A 21,605-nucleotide genomic window follows, 5' to 3' on the forward strand; every position below is an offset into this window, starting at 1 on the left:
GTACACTGGAGAGGAGTAGTGGATAATCAAGCCTGTAAGGGAGTGCGTTGCAGAGTCTGGGGTCAGGTGGAGGTAGTAATGAAGAGGGATTCTCCCTCAAGGTTCACACAGAGGGAGCCCAATAAGTGTCACTTGCCTGATACTCCCACCTCAGAAACCTCCTCTTCCCATCAAAGGAACATTACATGGAAAAAACAGTTTTTGAGAGTGATAATACTTAGAAAGAGATTTGGAAAAGAGTGCGTTTTACTGGGCCTTGTAAGACTAAGAAGAGATAAAGGAGGGCCCTGAAGCAGGCCTGCCTAGACATATATGCAACAAATCGAGCCCACAGTGGCCCACCCAAATGCACCCTTGGCCCACCCAAATAAAAATTCCTGGAGCCGGGCCTGGTTACAATACTGAAAATGGTGCTGGATGCTGGGAGCAACCCAGCGACCAGTGGTGGTGAGACTACTATACTATAGGGGCCGAGATTATATCTTTGATCAAGCCAGACAGAAAGGAGACATCAAAGTGGACAATAGTAAGATCATGATCTTCTGGGACTTCACAGAGGAGGGGCAAAAAAAATGTTCAACATTCATGGATGAAAGAGAGGGCATGGCCAAGTCGGCGACTAAAATGGCCGCTCAGCTCTGAAGCTCTGTCCAGACCTCCAGCGATATGGTGTGTTGCTGCTGACGACGCTGGCCCCGCGAGCCAAACACTGTGGAACGAACGCCTGAAGCGATGCTGCTCCCTCTGGTGTGAGCGCTGGGCCACTGGGTGCACGGCCGCTCCGGTCCTGCGACACGGCTCCTCCTCCGCGGGTGCAATGCCCGTCTATTAAACCGATGCCCGTGGCCTCGCTCTAGCCGGAGCGTCCCTGCCCGCAACAGACTCCGGTGAGTGTCGCAGCGCCCCTTCCCCCCCATACAGAAAACATTGTCTGCAGCCCCTTTGCAACGTCGCCGCTATCCGGGAGAATCATCAAAACCGGCGTGGCAGTAGAGCCTAATAACAGCTGCGAGGACGGCGGCGGGAAGGGCGCGCAACGAAGCAACGCGGGCCTCGCCTACTCCAGCCCGAATCGTTGCTCTGTCTCTGCATGCTACCTGGTGTGGGGCGCTGTACTTCGAAAGGGGACTGAGCAGCATGGCACCCCCAGAGGCACCACTAATTTCATGCTTGAAACCTAGGATTGGCGCTGCGGCCAGACAGCAATGTTATTCACGTCACTGAAGACCGACCCTGCATGGCGCTATCCTCTTTCAGTGGACTTCTAATGAAAACGACATTGCCCCAGGGACATCTTAAGGATTTGGGGGGCCATGGGCCAAACATATTTTGGGGGCCCCTGTTCAGGACACCTTTGAATTTATGATCTAATTTGAGCCCCTGTTTCCCACGCAGTTTCCGCTTCCTCAGCTGCGCTAGCGATCCAGTTTGCATCATAGGCATTAGCCTATATATTCCCGATGTAAATGGACATGTGCAGCTTACAGGTGTAGGATTCAGGGTTTCCTGCCCTGCTACTACATTTTTAATACTTTTTAAATTGTATATGTGTGGCTGAATTACTCTGTGCTTTTTAACAATTTCTCCTACCTATGCGCCCTTGCACTTTACTTGATTCTGCTTGCCAACACCTCCTTAGCTGCTCCGATTCGCATTTCGGTTTTCCTCCGGTCCTGGTCCGCTGCTGCCGATACGCCGATTGTGTGGAGGGCTGGGGCTACTATCGGGCTACTCACTTTCGCCCACGCAGAGTCCACTTCCTCAGCTGTGCTAGCGATCCAGTTTGTATCATAGGCATCAGCCTATTTATTCCCGATGCAAATGGATGCGCGCAGCTGATAGCTGTAGGATTTAGTGTTTCCTGCCCTGCTACTAGGTTTTTATTACTTTTTAAATTGTATATGTCTGGCTGAATTACTCTGTGCTTTTTAACAATTTCTCCTCCCTATGCGCACTTGCACTTTACTTGATTCTGCTTGCCTACACCTCCTTAGCTGCTTCGATTCGCATCTCGCTTTTCCTCCAGTCCTGGTCCGGCGAGGCTGATACGCCAAATGTGCGGAGGGCTGGGGCTACTATCGGGCTCCTCACTTATGCCTATGCAGTTTCCGCTTCCTCAGCTGCGTTGGCGATCCAGTTTGCATCATAGGCATTAACCTATATATTCCCGATGCAAACGGACGCGCTAAGTCAACGTGCACAGCGGGCGCGCCGCTGGCGCCGAAGGTAAGCCTGTCTGCGCCCGGAGGCGTTCGGCGCCGGCCAAGCTGCCCAGTTCCCCTCCGGTGAGTTTCTTCCACTATATTGCAATAGGGAAAAACTGCTTAGCCTTAGGCGGCTACCATTATGTCACTGTACAGCTGCTGATCCGAGGTTGGAGGTAGACTCTCCTCCAGCCCAGGAAACTCTCACCCAATATCCTCCCACGCAACAATAAGTGTAAAAACAATAAGAAAACAGAGGACTTAAAGGCCACCCTTTTAAATTGTCGCTCTATACAAACGCATGAACCATACATTTATGGCCTACTTTTAGACTAACAGTCTGATCTTTTATTTCTCACTGAGACCTGGCTGTCTGAAGCCTCCAACCCTACTATCACCTCGGCCATCCCTACGGGTTATAACATTCTTAGGAGGGACCGATCGAATGGGAAGGAGGGAGGTTTTGCCATAATTTACAATAAAAAACTAGACTGCTTAGGCTTCTGCTGTACCTTATCCCCCCATCATAGCATAGCTGGATTTCGGATTTACAGACCTCCCAGTGCTATTGGAAATGTTATTACTACGCTTAATACAGCCACCACCTTCCTGGCCTTAAAATACAACAACTGCCTCATTCTGGGATATTTCAATATACATATGGACAATGGAAAAGACCCTCAAACAATTTCCTTGTTGGAGGCGCTGCAGGCCTGCAACATGTTTCCATCTGTTTCTTTGGCCACCCATGAGAAGGGCCATACCCTAGACCAAATCGTTCACAACTTTGACATATCAGTAAGCCTACCTCTTCCCATTACCTGGTCTGGCCACCTCCTATTAAAATTCATCATTCCCAACTCTGCCACAGCCCCTTGAGCTAACACAGGGCATAGGGTCTCTAATTACAGGACGTTCCATAAAATATCCATCCCGATGTTAGCAGACGCCCTCGGTCGTTCCTCACCAGAGCTGTCTGGCTGCCACGACTCGGACGCCCTATCAATAGATTCATGGCTCCGAACCAACATTGATGCAGTGGTACTGGTTGTTTGCTGCTCCTCAAAGAGGTCAGCCCCACCAGCTCCATGGTTTAACGATTCCCTTAGATCTCGCAACAGAAATTGTGGCACAATTGAACGGAAATGGCGTAAATCCTATCTACCTGAGGACAGGAAGGTGTATAAAGACACCTTAAAAGCTCATTACATTCTCGTGAAGGCAGCCAAGAAAAACCTCTTTCAAACCAAGATGGAAAATGCCCAAACTAAGAGTAAGGAAATCCTTAGCATAGTTAAATCCTTTACTGCCCTGAGAGACAGCACAAAGGAAGGGCCATGCACTGAAGAATGGTCTAAGTAAATAGTTGAATTCTTCCACAAAAAGATCTCCATGATCCAACAAGCCTTCACTAACATCTCAGAGGAAGAACTGACTTTCTACCTTAGTTCTAATAGCAAATTTCACCTCTTGGATCCTCCATCTTTACTAGCTTTCCCTGAGTTTCAGCTTGAAGAGTCACTGACCCCTCTCCAAAGCATTAAGTCTGGCTCTCCTACTGATCCATGTCCAGGGAATATCTTGAACCTATTAGCTCCCACCATAACCACACCGTAAACCAGCTCTTTAATGCTTCTCTCTCCTCAGGCAACATGCAGAAATTATGGAAGAATGCTAAGATTCTTCAACTGATAAAAAAGGCTAACGCCAAACCGATGGACACTGCCAACTACAGGCCAATCTCCATTCTTCCGACCCTCTCCAGAGTACTAGAGAAGCATGTAAACAAGGCCCTCCAAAAACACATTGAAGATGGGAAGCTCCTTCATGAGTCCCAATCCGGTTTTAGGGCTAACTACAGTATGGAGTTCGCTCTGCTGGAAGTGACTGAATTTCTCAAGGGTAAGCTGGACTAGGGAGGGAAGACTGTTCTGATACTGCTCGATACGTCCGCGGCCTTTGATATGGTCCCACATGAGAGGCTCCTGGAGAGACTTGCTAACATCGGTCTGTGGGGGACCGCCTTAACATGGATGTCATCGTTCTTGGCAAATAGATGTCAGGACATCTGGCTCCCCCCTTTCTCATCCCCAGTTCCGGCCATGAATGTAGGTGTCCCTCAGGGCTCCATTCTCAGTCCTACCTTTTTTAATATATATCTATCCCCCTTGCATTTCTGGTAGAGGAAGAGGGCGCCAAAATTGTTTCCTATGCTGATGACACTCAGCTGATTTTTACGTGTGAAAAAGGAACCGACTGTGACGGGGCACTGATTAGGTCTTGCCTCACAAAGGTTTTTAACTGGCTTAAGATCAATCAGCTGAAGTGTAATCCTGACAAAACTGAAGTTGTTTTCTCTGGTAATCCATAAACGCCTGACAGGAGCGCTTGGTGGCCAAAAGATATGCCGCATCCACCCGCTGAAAAGGAGAAAGTCAAAAACGTAGGAATTGTCATAGACAAGACACTCTCCATGTGCTTTTAAATTCAAAATCTAAATGGCACTTGCTTTGGCATACTCTGGATGCTAAAAAAAACTCCTGCCACTGTTACCGCTTGAGAGCAGAAAGATCGTGGTGCAGACTCTGGTGACATCAAAGCTTGACTATGTCAACAGCTTGTACCTCTGTCTTCCCAAATCCCTTATCCAGCGCCTACATGTGGTACAATACGCGGCGGCCAGAGCCATCCTGAGACCTAAACCCAGATCTAGTTTGACCCCTATTCTTAAGTCTCTCCGCATTAAAGAACGGATCGGCTTCAAAGCGATGACCATCTTCTTTAAAGCTTTCCATGGCTTAGGAGCCGGCTACATAAATAAGCGCGTTAATCGCTACACAACAGCTAGACCCCTAAATTCTTCCAATGCCAACCTGGCCATCATGCCTAAAATATGCAGTGCCCGCACTGGAGGCAGATCCCACGGCTTTCTAGGCCCAAAATTGTGGAATAGCCTCCCTGAGTCTCTGAGACTAACCACAGACCTACTCTCTTTCATGAAAGAACTTCAAAAACCTGGCTTTTTGATAACTGATGGGTCTTTTACGCATGTTTTCCTCCCACTGTCATGCGCCAGGACACTCTAGTCCAGGGGTACTCACAAACTTTCTCTCAGGGGCAAAATTTACATTGTGGTTTGTGGCCGAGGGCCGCACTGGTGGGGGCGGGGTCAGTGGCGGAGGGGGCGGGGCTAGTGCAAAAAAAAAAACTGTGTCCATGAGGTTGAACACAGGCCCCTGCAGTGGACGCCTTCGTCCACTGAGCCACCAAACCTGGCACACGCACATCTCTCTCTCTCTCTCTCTCTCTCTCTCTCTGTCTGTCTCTCCCTCTCCCTGCCTGTCTCTCTCTCTCTCCCTCCGTCTCCCTCTCTCCCTCTCCCTCCCTCTGTCTCCCTCCTTCCGTCTCCCTCTCCCTCCATGCCTCCCTCAGTCTCCCTCTCCCTCCCCGTCTCCCTCCCTCTCCCTCCCTCTGTCTCCCTCCCCCTCCCTCTGTCTCCCTCCCTCTCCCTCCCTCTGTCTCCCTCTGTCCCCCTCTCTCCCTCCCTCCGTCTCCCTCCCTCTCCCTCCATCTCTCTTCCTCCCTCCATCTCCTTCTCCCTCCCTCCGTCTCCCTCCCTCCGTCTCCCTCCCTCCGTCTCCCTCCCTCCGTCTCCCTCCCTCCCTCTTCCTCCCTCCCTCCCTCTGTCTCCCCGTCTCCCTCCCTCCCTCTCCCACCCTCCGTCTCCCCATCTCCCTCCCTCTCTCCCTCCCTCCCTCCGTCTCCCTCCCCCTCCCTCCGTCTCCCTCTACCTGTCTCCCTCTCCCTCCCTCCGTCCCCCTCTCTCCCTCATCCCTCTCCATCTCTCCCTCCCTATGTCTCCCTCTGTCTCCCTCCCTTTCTCCCACCCTCCCTGTCTCCCCGCCTCCCTCCCTCCCTCTCCCTCCATGCGTCTCCCTGTCACCCTTAATCCGTCTCCCCCCTCCCTCCATCTTACTTCCTCCGTCTCCCTCCCTCCCTCCGTCTTCCTCCCTCCGTCTCCCCCTCCGTCTCCCTCTGTCTCCCCTCTCCCTCCCTCCATCTCTCTCTCCGTCTCCCTCCCTCCCTCCATCTCCCTCCCTCTGTCTCCCTCCCTCTCCCCCTCCCTCTGTCTCCCTCCCTCCCTCTCCTTCCCCCTCTCCCTCTCTCCGTCTGTCTCCCTCTCTCCATCTGCCTCTCTCCGTGCCTGTTCCTGTCTCTTCCTCTACCTGCCTCTGCCTCTGCCTGCCTCCTGCCTTTATCTGTCAGTCTGTCCCTGTCTATCTATATCTCTCTCTGTCTCTGGGCCTCGGGCTGTGTCTACACGTCCCCGACACCAGCCCATAAACAGCCCCCCCACTCCCCCCTCTCCCTGTGTAATGTAAAAGCCAGCTCTCAGACCCTGCTGCCCTCCGTCACCACACCTGGCTCTCACTCCCTGCTGCCCCCGTCACCCTCTGCCATTTCACCCGGCTCTCACTCCTCGCTGGCTAACTCCCTGCTGCCCCCCCCCCCCTCACCGGGCACTCTCACCCTGCTGTCCTCTGTCACCTCACCCTGCATGTGTGGCAGCCCGGGCTGGGACAGCTTCCCGGGCTCACCGGAGAACTTCACGGGTCTTTAAAAGACCATTTACTTGCTAATGAGGCTTCACCTCATCTTAGCGCCCCTGCAACCATCAAAGCCTTGTTAACAAGCAAAAGGTCTTTTAAAGACCTGTGAAGTGCTCGGGTGCGGGTAAGCTCTCTCATCCCGGGCAGCCAAACACAACGGGGGCCTGTCTCCACTCTATCCTGGAATCTCCTGGCCCCATAGAGCAGTCTCTCTTGGAGTCCGGCGGTATTTGCTGACACACTTTGGAAAAAAATAAAAAACCAAGGTACGATGTCTGCATGGTCCGCGGGCCGCCAAGGAAGGCTTGCAGGGCCGCTGGCGGCCCGCGGGCCGTACTCTGGGTACCCCTGCTCTAGTCTGAGTAGCTGCACGCTTTATTAAATACACAATTTCATTTCATTAGGTCCCTGACAGTGCAAAGGAACACTCGTCCAAATTCTAAGTGCCTTATTTATGAGGCTTTGCTTCACTTTTATGCTGCTGGTGCGTCACTTTTTGTGACGCACCGGCAGCATAAAATATGTGCAATGTTACGCCCTATTTACAAAGTGACGCATCTAGGCAGATGCTTCACTTTGTAAACCCCTGCACCGCATTATACCTGCGCCAGGCATAATGTATGCAGGGTGGGTGTTGCCCCGCAAAATGCCTCGTAGAAGTGGCGCATTGAAATCTATGAGAACTCAGTGCGCCACTTCTAGGACGCCATTGCGTCAATATCTTACAACTGCCACACAGCAGGCATAAGACTGATGCAGGCCCTTTCACATGGGGCTTGCCCCATGTGAAAGGACACATTGCTGGAGTTGCGTCTATTTTCAGACACACCCCAGCAATGCATCACTTTTGCGCATACAGATTTGTCAGAAATACTGACATATCTGTAACTCCTTGCGACATGATGTGTCATACAGTAAATATGACACATCCATCTTGTCGCAACGAGGGCGCACTAAGAAGTGACGCATCCCTGTTTTCACACAGCGATGCATCACTTCTCATAAATAAGGCCCTGAATGTGTTTACATCTAATATTCAGGGATAGTTATGTGTGTTTTCAATATTGTAACACAGCAGCAGCTCACCAATATTACTGCAAATAATCTCTGTGACGCCCTCCCATTTCTTATATGTTAGGCCTTGTTTTGATCTAAAATAAACGTTTATGTATATTGCATGAAACATAAACACAAAATTTCTCTGCAAAATGGCTGCACTAGACTCTCACACATCAGGTACATAAGAAATAAATGAAAGGAAAACAGAATTTAAAACAAACTGTTTAGGAAATATTTAAGGTCATTAGGGCAAAACTCTGGAGAATGGAGCTGATTGTCAGGGGGCCCCCTGAAAGGCTGGGGCCCTGGGCCAGAGCCCACTTTGCCCATGCATTAAAACGTCTCTGCATTGCCCTATATTATATTGCTTCCCTATACAGGCACCTGATCCCCTACTGCCAGCGGGTGCCTGCTTTGTCTTGAAGGCCACAGCAACTGAGAACTGAAGTGTGCCCCCCCCTTCTTTATTGCGTAGGCAGGCACTTGAGGCGAGGTGTGTCATCCAGTTTAACTGCCATAGCATGCACCCGGACCGACCACTGGCCCCTTGGACTCATCGCTTGGGGGCCTGAGGTGGTTGACTGATCCACATCGTGCCACCGAAGGATGGCAGTTCACCCTAGAAACACCCACTGAGACCTAGCGGGTAGCGGCAGTTCCACTTTTTGCGGCATGGGCCGCAAGGACCCTAAACAGAGAACACTCCCTTTCGGAAAGATTGCTGACACCACCTCAGAGCAAACTTCCAGCATGGTGGAATCTGAGCAAGGCCCAGTGCTGGGTGACGGATCCACGGACACTGCACACTCACTACTCCAAGAAATGCGAGCGGGCTTTAAGTCGCTAGACAGCCGCCTCGATTAACTCGACAACACCATCGCCGGCCTTGGCGCCAAAGTTCAAGCGCATGATAGAAGGTTGGATGTGGTGGAGGCCCGCATCTCTGATATTGAAGATGGAAGCGCACAGTCAACTAAACGCCTGGAGCGAGTGGAGCCCATTTGAAAAGAAGTGGTCATTAAAAATGAGGACTTGGAAGTGCGCAGTCGCAGAAATAACGTGCGCATTCTTGGCATCCTTGAGAAAATTCCCACCGGGCGCATGGACCTGTTCTTTGAAAATATACGGCAAGGTGGCTTTCACCCCAGGCTTTGTCATTGAGAGGGCGCATAGATCACTAGGCCCTCGCCCCAAACCCGGTTTTCCTCCAAGGCCCATTGTAGCATGCGGCATGAACTTCCGGGACAGGGACACAATTCTCCGCTTGGCGCGAGAAAAGGGCGATGTGGACTGGCAAGGCGCCAAACTGTCCTTCTATCCAGACTTTACCGTCATGGTACAAGATGCTAGGCGGAGATACAATGGTGTCTAGGCCACCCTGAGGAACATGGGTCTACATTATGGTATGCTGTATCCTGCCAGGCTGAAAGTTGATGTAGATGGCAGGGCACGCATATTTGACAACCCGACGGAGGCACAGGAGTCCTGCCGTGTATACAAACAGAACATTCCTATGATTGGGGATGGGTCAGGTTCTTCCCCCCCCCCCCCGCACAGCAGCTCAAATGCAAGTGTGGAACTGTTCTCGAGTGCTGGCATGGGATGATTGGACTATTTTCTATTACCTGATCGTTTGTTTCACTCTGTAGGAACACGTTACATAATTTTGTTTTGCTATTACAGTTCGCTGGAGACTGGCCGGGGCGTTGCTGCCCCCATGGTGTATCCTTTGTGTATGGTTTGGTCCACCTTGGGGTACTGTTTATTGGGAATGTCATTTCTATGTAAAGATATTTGGTACTTCACGTTCATTTACATTGGGGGTATGGCCTTTCCCCTGTTGGGGATACGGCTGGGTGGAGGGTGGTGGGTGGTGGGTGGGTAATTTCATTAGCGATTCAGTCCTTTTCACATGGTTGTAGCACTCCAGATCAATCACTGATGTTCGTATTCCACTGTTTACACTTCCAGAAACGTTACACCAGCTACATCACCAAGTTTGGTAATGTGGAGGGGCCATCGAACCTCACTCTGATCATATGGTATGTGAGGGGTTTGAATAACACTCGAAAACGAAGACAGGTTATTTATTATTTACTAAGACACAAAGTAGATGTTGCTTATTTGCAAGAAACGCACCTCTCCAAGAATGACAAGGCGCGGTTTGGAAGTAGCTGGGGGGTGAATAGGTATTTTGCAAACTACAGTAACTACGCCAGGGGGAACAGCCATTTTAATACGCAATACAGTTCCATTTTGCTTCAGCTCCTGTCAACAAGATTGCGAGGGACGCTTTTTGATAGTATCTGGGACCCTGTTTGGTACGAAGGTTACATTATTATGCATATATGCCCCCAATGTGGATACCCCAGAATTTTTCCACGTTTTGTCCTCACAGCTCGATAAACTTGACCCACAGACATTGATAGTTGGCGGGGATTTTAACATACTGTCTGACCCAGTCACGGACAGTACCTCCGGGGCACAAGACACTAAACCTCGAGCTCGGCGCGCACTCCAAGAGCTTTGCGATCGGTTCTCCCTATTAGACGTATGGCGTAAACGGAACCCTAATACGTCAGAATATACACACTATTCAGGGCAATATAACACGTGGACGAGGATCGATTATTGGTTGCTCTCGCCTGACATATATGGCTGGTACTCGCGGGTGGAGACTCTCCCCCGAACATATTTGGACCATTCCCCGGATAAATTACATTTGCAGTTCCCCCGCCCGGAGGGTTTTGAGCGCCAATGGCGGTTTCCTCATCGCGCCTTACAGGATGCCATTGAAGATTACTTTGATATAAACACTGGCTCAGTAGATTCATGGGTGGTTCTATGGGAGGGCTTCAAAGTGGTTATTAGGGGCACATGCATTGCGAAACACGCCGGCGTTCTCAGAGATCTACGTACCACATTGACGAGACTTGAACGAGACCTCAAAATGCTGGACGAAGCCAATGCACACCACCTTACACCTACATATGACCAGAGGCGATTGGTGCTATTAGAAGGTTATAGAGCCACAGCAGATAGGGAAATTTTGTTTATGGGAAAGTACCAGACTGCCAGACGGTATGGAGAGGGGGAGAGGCCTGGTAAAGTTCTTGCTCAACTACTGCGCCCACCTTATCACTAAACATACATTACTGAACTACAGACCTCCGACGCACACATTTACACCACCACGAACGACATTCAGAGTAGCTTTCTGAGGTTCTTCACCAAACTATACTCATCTACGATTGGAGATGATAAAGCAGCGCAGGAGGGCTACTTGGACAAAGTTGCGTTAGTGTATCTCGAAAAACATATGCAGGACTTTTTAGCTGAACCCATTTCTGTTGCAGATGTGCTACTTGCTATGGACACTATTCGGGGCCTCTGCGCCTGGGTTGGTTGGTTTCACGGGGGAATTCTACAAAACGTTTAAAGATATCTTAGCTCCCAAACTCATTGAAGTCTATGCAGAGGCCCTGGAAAGGCAGATTCTTTCCCCTACTTTACGTGAAGCGGTCCTAATTTTGCTTCCCAAACCAGGCAAAGACCCTACGCAATGCGGTTCTTACCGCCCATTATCCCTCCTAAATTTAGATTATAAAATATTGGTGAAGGTTATCTCAATAGACTGTCCCAACTGATGCAATTTATAATCTCCCCAGCTCAATCCGGGTTTGTTCCGCATCGCTCCACCTCTCTGAATCTCAAAACGTTGTTTTCGGTCATCCATAGGATTGACCCAGCCATCCCGGCCGCTGCCATTCTGTTGGATACGGAAAAGACGTTTGACTCCCTCGAATGGTCCTTTTTTCTCTCTATAATGCGCCGCATGGGCATGCCCATGGGCTTTATTGCCACGACAGCCCTTTTATACAACAAACCGACTGCCCGACTGCGTGTAAAAGGTACACTTTCCAGTCCATTTAAGCTCCCATGAGGTACCAGGCACGGCTGCCCACTGTCCCCTTTATTGTTTATACTGGCTATGGACCCCCTTGTACGCCATTTCCAAGAGAAGCATCTACACAGGGGGCTGCAATTTAAGACCGGCCCCCTATTGGTATCACTGTATGCAGATGACACGATACTGTATGTTAGACGCTCCCAAGATAACTTAAACAAATTGATTAGAGAGATCATCAGATTTGGCAGTTTTTCGGGACTGGGCATAAACTGACACAAATCGGTCATATTTCCACTGACGACTAGCACACAACCATGGGAACTTGAGTTTCCCCTTGAATGGTGCACGGAGTCGGTAAAATATTTAGGTATACATGTTCACCTAGACACAGCCCAAATACTCAGTCTTAATTATGGTAGGGCAGTAGACACGCTCACTACTCAAATAGAAAAGGGGTTAAAATTGCCTTTGTCTATGGCAGGCCGAGTTGCTATTGTAAAAATGGTTGTCCTTCCCAAATTTTTATACTTATTCAACAACATACCGATTCCTCTCACTAATTATTTTTTTAGCACACTCCGTTCTCTCCTGAGTCGTCTTGTTTGGGGTGGTAAACATGCACGGGTCCGATAGGCAGTCCTCACGTTGCCATATGGGAGAGGGGGTTATAATGTTCCAGATTTTCAGCTCTATTACTTGGTGGCACGGTGTAGTTATGCATATTCCTGGTACCATCCCGATGCCCGGATCCCCAATTTGAGGCCTAAAGTGGACCTGGTACTTCCCGGGCAACTTTTGGCTGTATTATCCGTCGGTTTTCCCAGAGACCCGCTTGACATTCAGACTGTATCCTGCACGAGCTGGGCATGGCATAGATTGTGCCGGATCACTGGAACGAAGCGGTTATACTCCTCAGCCCTACCTGTCATTAATCCTCGATTAATTCCCATCACGTCGGAGCGACGGGTGCAGCGCACTCTGACGAAGTTAGACCTGACCAAACTGGGAGACTTGTACCCTGATGGCCACATCTTCTCTCCCTCGGATGATGCACGCTTTAACGCGGTAGATTTCATATTTATATTACGCCGCCTCCACTCTGCATTGCGCTCCACTTTCCCGACATTCCCCCTTGAGCCAGCCTCTTTTCCTCCTCTAACGCTGATTATAGAAAAGGTAGATGGTACGCACCTTATATCGAAACTTTACAGAGCATGCGCCGCACTGAAACCTGTGCAGGACAGCAAAACTCACAGTGCATGGGAACAGGACCTGGGTATTACAATCACTGATAAGCAGTGGGCTCATTGCTGCTCGGTCATGCAAGATATTTCTCTTAACAGCAGACACAAACTCCCACATTTCAAATTTTTACGTCGCATCTATTTTACCCCGGAATTAGCACACAAAATAGATCCGTCTAAACCCCAAAATTGCCACAAATGTTCTGCACCACATGCGGACTTCGCACATCTCACTTGGGCATGCCCGAATCTACACGACTATTGGGTGCAAGTACACCACACACTTGGGCAAATGTTAAACATCCCATTGACCCCGATTCCAGAGGTTGCCTTGTTAGGCTATACTGTCAATTTCCCTCTAAAAATCCGTAGGTTTGCTGCATTAGGTCTTCTATTAGCTAAGCGAGAGGTAGCACTGCAATGGGGCGGAAGACTGCCCCGGATGTTCAGAGTTGGTTACGTAGCATCGCCTATTGTAATGCAAACAGTGAGCTCTATGCAAGTATGACGCCCAGCACGTCCCGCCCCAAAGATATCTGGGGGCCCTACAAGAAGTTTGTCGAGACTCATCGACAAGAAACTGAGTCCCAGCTAGAACAGGGCATTGTCCCGGCAGGAGTGGGGTGAGCCAGGCGCACCGTTTTGCTTAATGACTTCTTGTAAATGAAAAATGTAAGTACACAACATTGAATGGCAGGTTCGGTGTATGGGAAGAGAAGTAACTGTTGGAAGTAAATTACCTTTTCGTTTGCAACCTTGAGTGGGGTCGGCTTATGGTCCCTACTGTTCCTAGCAATTGTTAATGCTATTGGTCTTCTTCTTTGATGTTTCTTCGAACATATTAACACGCTGCTTAAGATGCCGATTCTATATGATGAGACAGCCTGTGTCTATGGACTGCTGCACGTACATATCTGTATGTTTTTGTATTGTTGAAAACGCAAAAATAAAGTTTATAAAAAAAACATTCATGGATGCAAAACGGCAGATACACCAGATGGGCCTGACTTATGCCATGCCCTTCCCAGCTAGATTGCCGTTGGCAACTTGCTTTGAGTGTAGTTTTTCTGGACCCTGCAGGAGGTGCTGAATTGGATGCATATGCATCTGTAGGCCAGACCCAACCAGATGTCCCCATGACGGACGCCAGGACGACAAAAGTAGGCACGCAGAGAGAGGAATGCCCACAGGATTGCTCCACTGGGATTGGAGGTCCAGAGAGATTGGTGGAGAGCGGCAGAGGTGGTGGCAGCGATGAGGGGCATGAAGACGAGCCCGGTTTCATTGGTGGACTCAGACAGCACTCGTGGCTCGGATGATGTGCATGAAACCTCTGGTAAATAGGACATTGAGCTGCCTGTGGGTGACATCTGGCTCCACGGATGACATCATTCGAAGCAGACACTGTAATGTAAGACAGGGGCCATTTGATTGGGGGAAGTCTACTGTGCTATGTGGGGGTGGCAAACAAATGTCTCGTCAAACCCTTGGCCCAAAATGTATTTTGTTTATCAATAATCAGGTGAGGGGAACCCAGGTGTGGAGCTCCAGAATGGTCATTTCCATTTTGCTTGTATTTTGCGTGGGCACACCCACGAGTGTTAGCAGTTTGGCTGTGAGTTTGGATGGTGGGCGTTTACCTGGTTGCCCTGGGGTATGAGAGTTGGGTTGTTTTGCTGTTTGACTGATGGCAAGAGGTCTTGGGATCGTTCCCTGTGGGCAAGTCACTTGCTGTTTCACTGTTGGATGACAGTAATTCTTCGTAAGACCGAGAGCCATTGGAATTGGTTGGAAATCTCCGATCCCATGAGATGGCAGTCCCCTGTAACCTATTAAATCTTACCCTGGAATATCATGGGGATGCCCACCATTGTCAAGAGTTGTAAAGTATTCTTGTACCTTAATAGATGAGGAGTCCAAATAGCACTCCATCAAGAGACCCAGCTGGTAGCTAAGGAAGGAGCAGCACTGCAGCGTAGATGGAGGGGTCAAGACTACTATATCACCTACTCGGCCTATGCGAGAGTTACAGTGGTACGGGTACATTTAGGGGTCCCCTTCCAGCACACTGGTGATTTAATCAACCCAGCGGGCAGATTCGTAGTCGTCACTTGCTGCTTGATGGGCAAGATATAAAGATAACAAATGTTTACGCCCCAAATATAGATCAAGGAGCATTCTTTGCAAAACTATCGAGACTACTGAGCCACTACCCGATAGGCTCTATCATAATGAGGGGATTATAATTGCATAGCAGACCCTTTACTTGACCACTGACACCCCCACTAAGGGACTCTACATTTATTAGAATAGCCCGAGTTTTCTCTGACTGGCAGGCATTGTGAGGTCTTATTGACTCCTGGTTCCTGCAACACCACCAGAAGCGGGAATACTCCTTTTTCATCTCTCTATGACCTCTATGTGCACCTTGATGCATTTCTTTGCACCCAGATGTCCATGGGTTGTTGCGAGGCATTGGATATCTATCTAGGATCCTATCAGATCATAATCCAATCCTAATTACTATAGTGTGGGGAAGGACAGTGCCTTGTATCTCAACATCGAAACTCAAACCAGAGTCTCTAGAGGACCAGTTTTCCAGGATGCCAAGGGAAATCGCATTTGGCAACACTTTGATGAAAACACAGGCATGGCAACATCCCCTCAGGTGAAGAGGGAAGCATTTATGGTCATGCTTTTAGGGAGGTGTATTAGGAAATCAGCGGGAGTGAGACACACTCTGCAAATTGAGTTCTTTGCCTCAGAAGAGGCATTGAGAATAGTTGAGTGACATAGGCCGGGTCATATGGAGGTGCTGCCGGAACTATTAGAAGCTAAAGAAAAAGTCACAGAGCAAGTAGAAGGACTGAAATGCTTTGACTACAAGGCCTACATGTCCAGGGCTCATGTGGAGTGAGATCGCACTGGATCACTGTTAGGTTGACTTGCAAACCAGGCTAAATTGGGCTTGGTTATAGTGGAACTTGAAACGGATCGGGGGTCAGAGTCTGCTGACAGGCAGATATCAATAGTAAATTCTACACTTACTATTCTACCCTCTACCGTAGTGCCACTGACAGATCTACTGATGCCTTTTTAGTGCCTCTTAGTTTCCCAGCAATATCACCTGAGGAAGTTGAACGGCTGGCAGGGGAAATTGCCCTACCAGATATCCAGACCGCTATTAAAATTATGGCACAGGGTAAAACGCTGAGAACCGATGGGCTCTCTGTTGAGTTCTATGCTGCTTATGCAGAAGAGCTGGCCCCCAAGCTAGTGGACCGATATAAGAGAGCTCGGGATACAGGTCTCTTGCTTTCCTTCACCCGTGAGACCGTATTAGTGCCCCTACTGAAACTAGGGAAACCAGCCTATGACAGGAGGGCCTATTGGCCGTTATTGATACCAAACATTGATTACAAGATCCTTACCACCAGACTTCTCCCCCACATGACCACGCTCATACACTCTGATCAAGCCTGATTCATCCCTGGAAACAGACACGGGTGTCCTTTATCACCCTTGGTATTCGCCCTGGCTATGGAGCCTCTGGCCTGCTGCACCAAAGCTGGGAGTGCTTATCGGGGCAAAGAGATGGGTGGGCAAACCCACCACATTGTGCTGTATGTTGACAACCTGCTGATCTTTTTGCAGGATGCGCCAACAGCTCTCACGGGCACTCGAGAACTCCTGGAACAATTTGGATCGATTTTCGGGTAGAGAGTCGATTGGCAGAAATCGCACTTATTGCTGACATTGGCAAATCGCGGTCCTCCGGGGGACTGGAGATCCTGCAACTGGAGTCCCGATGTTTGTAGTATTTGGGAGCACACATCTTTCATCACCTTACTAGAAGGAAATATCACAAAGGCAATGCTCTCAAAACAAGAATTTACTTCAGTACTATATAACATATAACATAACTTTTGGAAAACACTTCCCCTAACGGTAGTGAGCCGGGTTGCCATACTGAAAATAGTTGCACTCGCCCAGTTTATTATATTGTTTTGTAGTGCTGCCGGTGTGGGTCCCTTAGGCGCTCTTTTTCAAGATTGATTCGCTCGTCATTACCTTTCTCTGGGATTCGGGCTGCAGACCAGTGGCCCTGGCCACCCTGACGAGACCAGTAGGAGACAGAGGGTTTGCAGTTCCTGACTTTGAATCTTATTATATGGCTATGCAGCTCCAGTTGGCTGATGCAGTGGTTCGTGGACAGACTAACACCTGGGCGGTAAATGGGCCCCTTTGCACCTGACCTTCATCGACTGATTAGAGTATTACTAAAAATCAAGTGCCCTACCACAATGATGCGACAGTAGTTTGGGTACAATGCCGATGTTGGGCGCGCTGCCTTCAGAGAACACGTGTGAAAGTCTCCAGAGATTCCTATGGAACTATTAGACGTATTGCCCCATGGGGGAGGGCTGGAGGGGACTAGCGGAGTGGGTAGCTGCGGGAGCATCCATCCATGGGGATTTGTTCAAGGTTAAATGTAAAAAAAAAATGTAAATTGATACTTGTATAGCGCACTACTCACCCGCAAGGGTCTCAAGGCGCTTGTACGAATACCGCTGTGGAACCCATCCTGGCTTTCCCTGTGAGGCGTCCACTCCTGGGCACCCCCAAAGTGGAGGCCAGGCATCCTTAGGTTGAGATACTTCTCCCATTTGAGGAATTCTGCTGCAGCACATGACCTGCCACTGGCCATTTTTTGCTCCACGGAGCAGTGACGGCTGCAATACGAAAACAGTGGAGTGCAGGAATGTCAGAACCTCCGCACCACAGGAGCTGTCCTTATATGGTTACATCATTGGTATCCATTAAAGCCATCACCTGCCTCTATTTGTTGTTTAAATTGGTTTTTATTATGATTTTATGAACGTTACATGACAGCCAGTAGTATGCATGTTATACATCACTATTTGCATAATATAATTTTACAATTCAATGCGTTTATGGCATTCCACAGCTTGTTCATTGGTGTATGTTGCAAGTACAGTATGTAATGAAATGGCGTGATGTCTTAATGCTTCATAGGAAAAAAATGAATAGGGTTAGAAAAAAGAAAAACTTCACTGCAATCAACATGAACCATTATGAGGAACAACAAGCACACAATCATCTAAGAACCACGTACATTGTGAATATGTATCACCCCAACCAACATAGTGAATATAGTTACACGTCATTGAATTGCTCCAGCCACCCACCTTCTCATATATGGCGTGTGCTTGTAAACGTCAGGGTCTGCCAGGGACCAGGTTTGTTGTTAATACGTCCTATAGGACCTAGATGCGCGCCAGCTGTGTTGCTGTCTGCTCCTCATCGCTCGCAGTTGTGTCTGCTGCCGACTCTGAGTGCCCCTGCCTTGCTGTGCGAAAATCTAATAGGATTGCATCCCATGCCGGCGCCGGTGGCTGCTTCCGTAGCCCAATCGCATCTTCACGACGGAGTGTTATGCTCTCCGCCTGCACCCAGAATTATAGGGAGCGATACCAGGCTTTCGCTGCTGGGGGAATGGGGGATTTCCAGCAATGCGTAAGTAATCGATTAGCCACTATAAGACCTAGATCTATACACCTAGACATCACTTTATGTTTCTTAGATCCATGATGCACACTTCCTATGTCCAGTCCAATGCTCACTCCATACACTGGGCCAGGCACCTAGTGACCTCTCCCCAATATGCTCGAATAACTGTGCATGTCCACAACATATGTAAGAGGTCTGCTCCTGTCTCGTTACATCTTGCGCATTTGGTGTCTGCATGGACAAAGAATTTGTTTATTTTGCCGGCGTTAGGTAGGCTCTGCGTATTGTATAGTATTGGATAAGCCGGAACCTCATATTACGGGGGATCCGTGTGGGACTTTCAAATATATGACTCCATTCTAAGTCTGTGGTGAGCCTCTGTAGGTCTGTATCCCAGAGGGCATGCAGAGGGAGTAATTGCGGCACCGTGTGAACTCTAAGAGATGCTGCAAACCACTTGGTAAGGTGACGACTAGTGCCCAGACGATGCTAATATTTTATGGTTAGATGAGTGACGGGCTCCTGCGCTATATTCCCCCACTGCATGCCAAGTGCACGGATCATCGCGGCGTGAAGGAGAAACTGACCTTGTGGCAGACCCGAGCTTTCTGCCAGGCCCTCGAAGGGGACGAGCTGCCCATAATTGTATTTGTTTATTTTATTTAGTGCATTTTTATAAAGCGCGGACATTACCCAAAGGTGTCAGAGCGCTGTACAATAGAGCTAGTTACGTTACAAGAGAAAAGTGGTACAGAATATAACATTACACAGACTAAAAATGAAGGGTACACAAACACAAAATCTAACACAGCACACAGGGGTGAGGAATGTACAGGAAAAAATAAAAATTTACAACGAAGAGCGAACTTCCAAGAGGGGCCTGAGAATGAAGGGTACACAAACACAAAATCCAACACAGCACGCAGGGGTGAGGTATGCACAGGAAAAATACAAATTTACAATGAAGAGCAAACTTCCAAGAGGGGCCGGAGTATGAAAGTATTAGTTCTGAAAGTGTCTTTGGAAGAGAAGAGTTTTGAGTTCAGCTTTGAAGATCCGGGTAGAGGAGGTGGCACGGAGCAATAGGGGAAGTGAGTTCCATATTCTCACTACATTGCCTGAGAAGGATTGCGCCATCGATCTTTCCCTTTTGAAGACAGGGGGCTCAAGCAGAAGCTTTTCCGCATTGCGAGAGGGTCGAGAGCCTCCGGACAATTTCAATTTATTTGCCAGGTAACAAGGGGAGGACGTCTGCAAGGCTTTGTGTGTGGTGCAGGCAGTTTTGTAAATAGATCTTGCCTCAATCGGAAGCCATCGAAGAGAGGACAGGATAGGAATGATGTGGTCGCTTCGTTTAGACCCTGAAATGAAGCAAGCTGCTGAATGGAGGATGGATTTGAGAGGGGAGAGGTGGGATTTGGGTAGGCCCGTCAGAAGAGAATTGCAATAATCCAGTCTTGAGAGAACCAGCGATTGTACCAAGGTTTTTAAGTCTTTCTCTGGGAAGAACTGACGGATCCCCCATAGAAGGCGCAACTGGTACCGTGCGTTCTTGGCAATAGAGTTGATGTGGGAGATTAAGTTGAGTCTTTTGTCAAGAATGACACCTAGAGATTTAGCGCTGTCGACAATGATGGGTTTGTTGTTGAGCAGGTTCAGCTGATCCATCCACGATTGAACAGGAGGAGGTGAGAGAGAGGTCAAAAGGAGGAGGAATTCAGTTTTGGCGGGATTTAGAATGAGTTGGTGAGCTAACATCCAGTTGTGGATGGAGTTGAGAGTAGAGTCAAGTAAAGAGAGATCGTGTGCGGAAGACACCTTGAGGTAGATTTGAGTGTCATCCGCATAAAGATGGTAATGGATCCCAGATTTGCTTAGGAGGTTCCCTAATGGTTCCAGGTAGAGATTAAACAGCGTGGGTGCCAGGATAGAACCTTGAGGGACACCTTGACCTACAGCCAATGGAGATGAAAGACTGTTCGCTATCTTAATCATTTGGGATCTGTCTGAGAGGAAAGAGGCAAACCATTTAAGCACTGTGCCATCCAATCCCATTCTCTGTTGAAGAGTGTTGAGGAGGGTGCTATGATTAACAGTGTCAAAGGCTGCAGAGAGGTCTAGAAGAATCAGAAGACACGATTCCCCGGAGTCGAGTATATGCAACGCATCATCAATCACTTGCAGCAGGGCTGTTTCAGTGCTGCAATTTTGGATGAAGCCAGATTGGAAAACATCGAGGAGATTATTGTCCATAATATGTAGAGAAAGTTGTTTCGCAACACATTTTTCAGTGATTTTCGAAAGAAAAGGGAGGTTGGTGATAGGGCAGAAGTTGTTGAGGTCAGTTGCATCAGCGGAGGTTTTTTTTTAGAAGAGGGGTAACAGGGAGGGAGCCTTGACTGAGGAAGAGATTAACTAGCCCGGTCCAGTTGAGAGAGTATGGGTGTAGAAATCGATGGCGATGATGCTAGGGATGGGGTCAGAAGAGTGGTTGGATGGTTTGGTTTCAAGGATGCATTTGTGGAGGTCATCTTCCGAGATGACGTCAAAGTATTGCCAGGTGACTAAGGATTTCCGCTCCTCAAAGGGGGTGGGGTGGGCGACTTGATCCACCAGTGCTTTGACCTTTTCATCAAAGAAAATGGCGAAATTGGCTGCTTTCTTTGTGGAGTCCTCAGGCTTAGTAGTTAGGGGAGAACAGTTTGGGTTTTTGATGAGGTCAAAGAGTTTTTTGGGTCTGTTTTTGGCTTTTTTCATGGAAGATGTGGTTGTGGTATTTGGACGTAGCAGAGAGAGATTGAAGGTAGAAGGAGATTTTCTCCAATGTTTCTCCAGGATTCTAAGGTTTTTCCTTTCATTGTAGAGAGCTTTATTGAACCAAGGTGCTGAGGGGTGTGTCTTTTCCTTTTGCTTTGGAGTGGAGCGACATTGTTGATTTCAACTGCTAGGACTGAGAGGCAATGAGTGGTGGGAGCGTTGACATCCATGTTAGGGTCAAGTCTAGGAAGTGACCGCATAGCAGAGTCACAAAAAGTGTCAAAATCAA

Source organism: Triturus cristatus, chromosome 8 (assembly GCF_964204655.1).
Source record: "Triturus cristatus chromosome 8, aTriCri1.1, whole genome shotgun sequence".
In the NCBI taxonomy this organism is placed as follows: domain Eukaryota; kingdom Metazoa; phylum Chordata; class Amphibia; order Caudata; family Salamandridae; genus Triturus; species Triturus cristatus.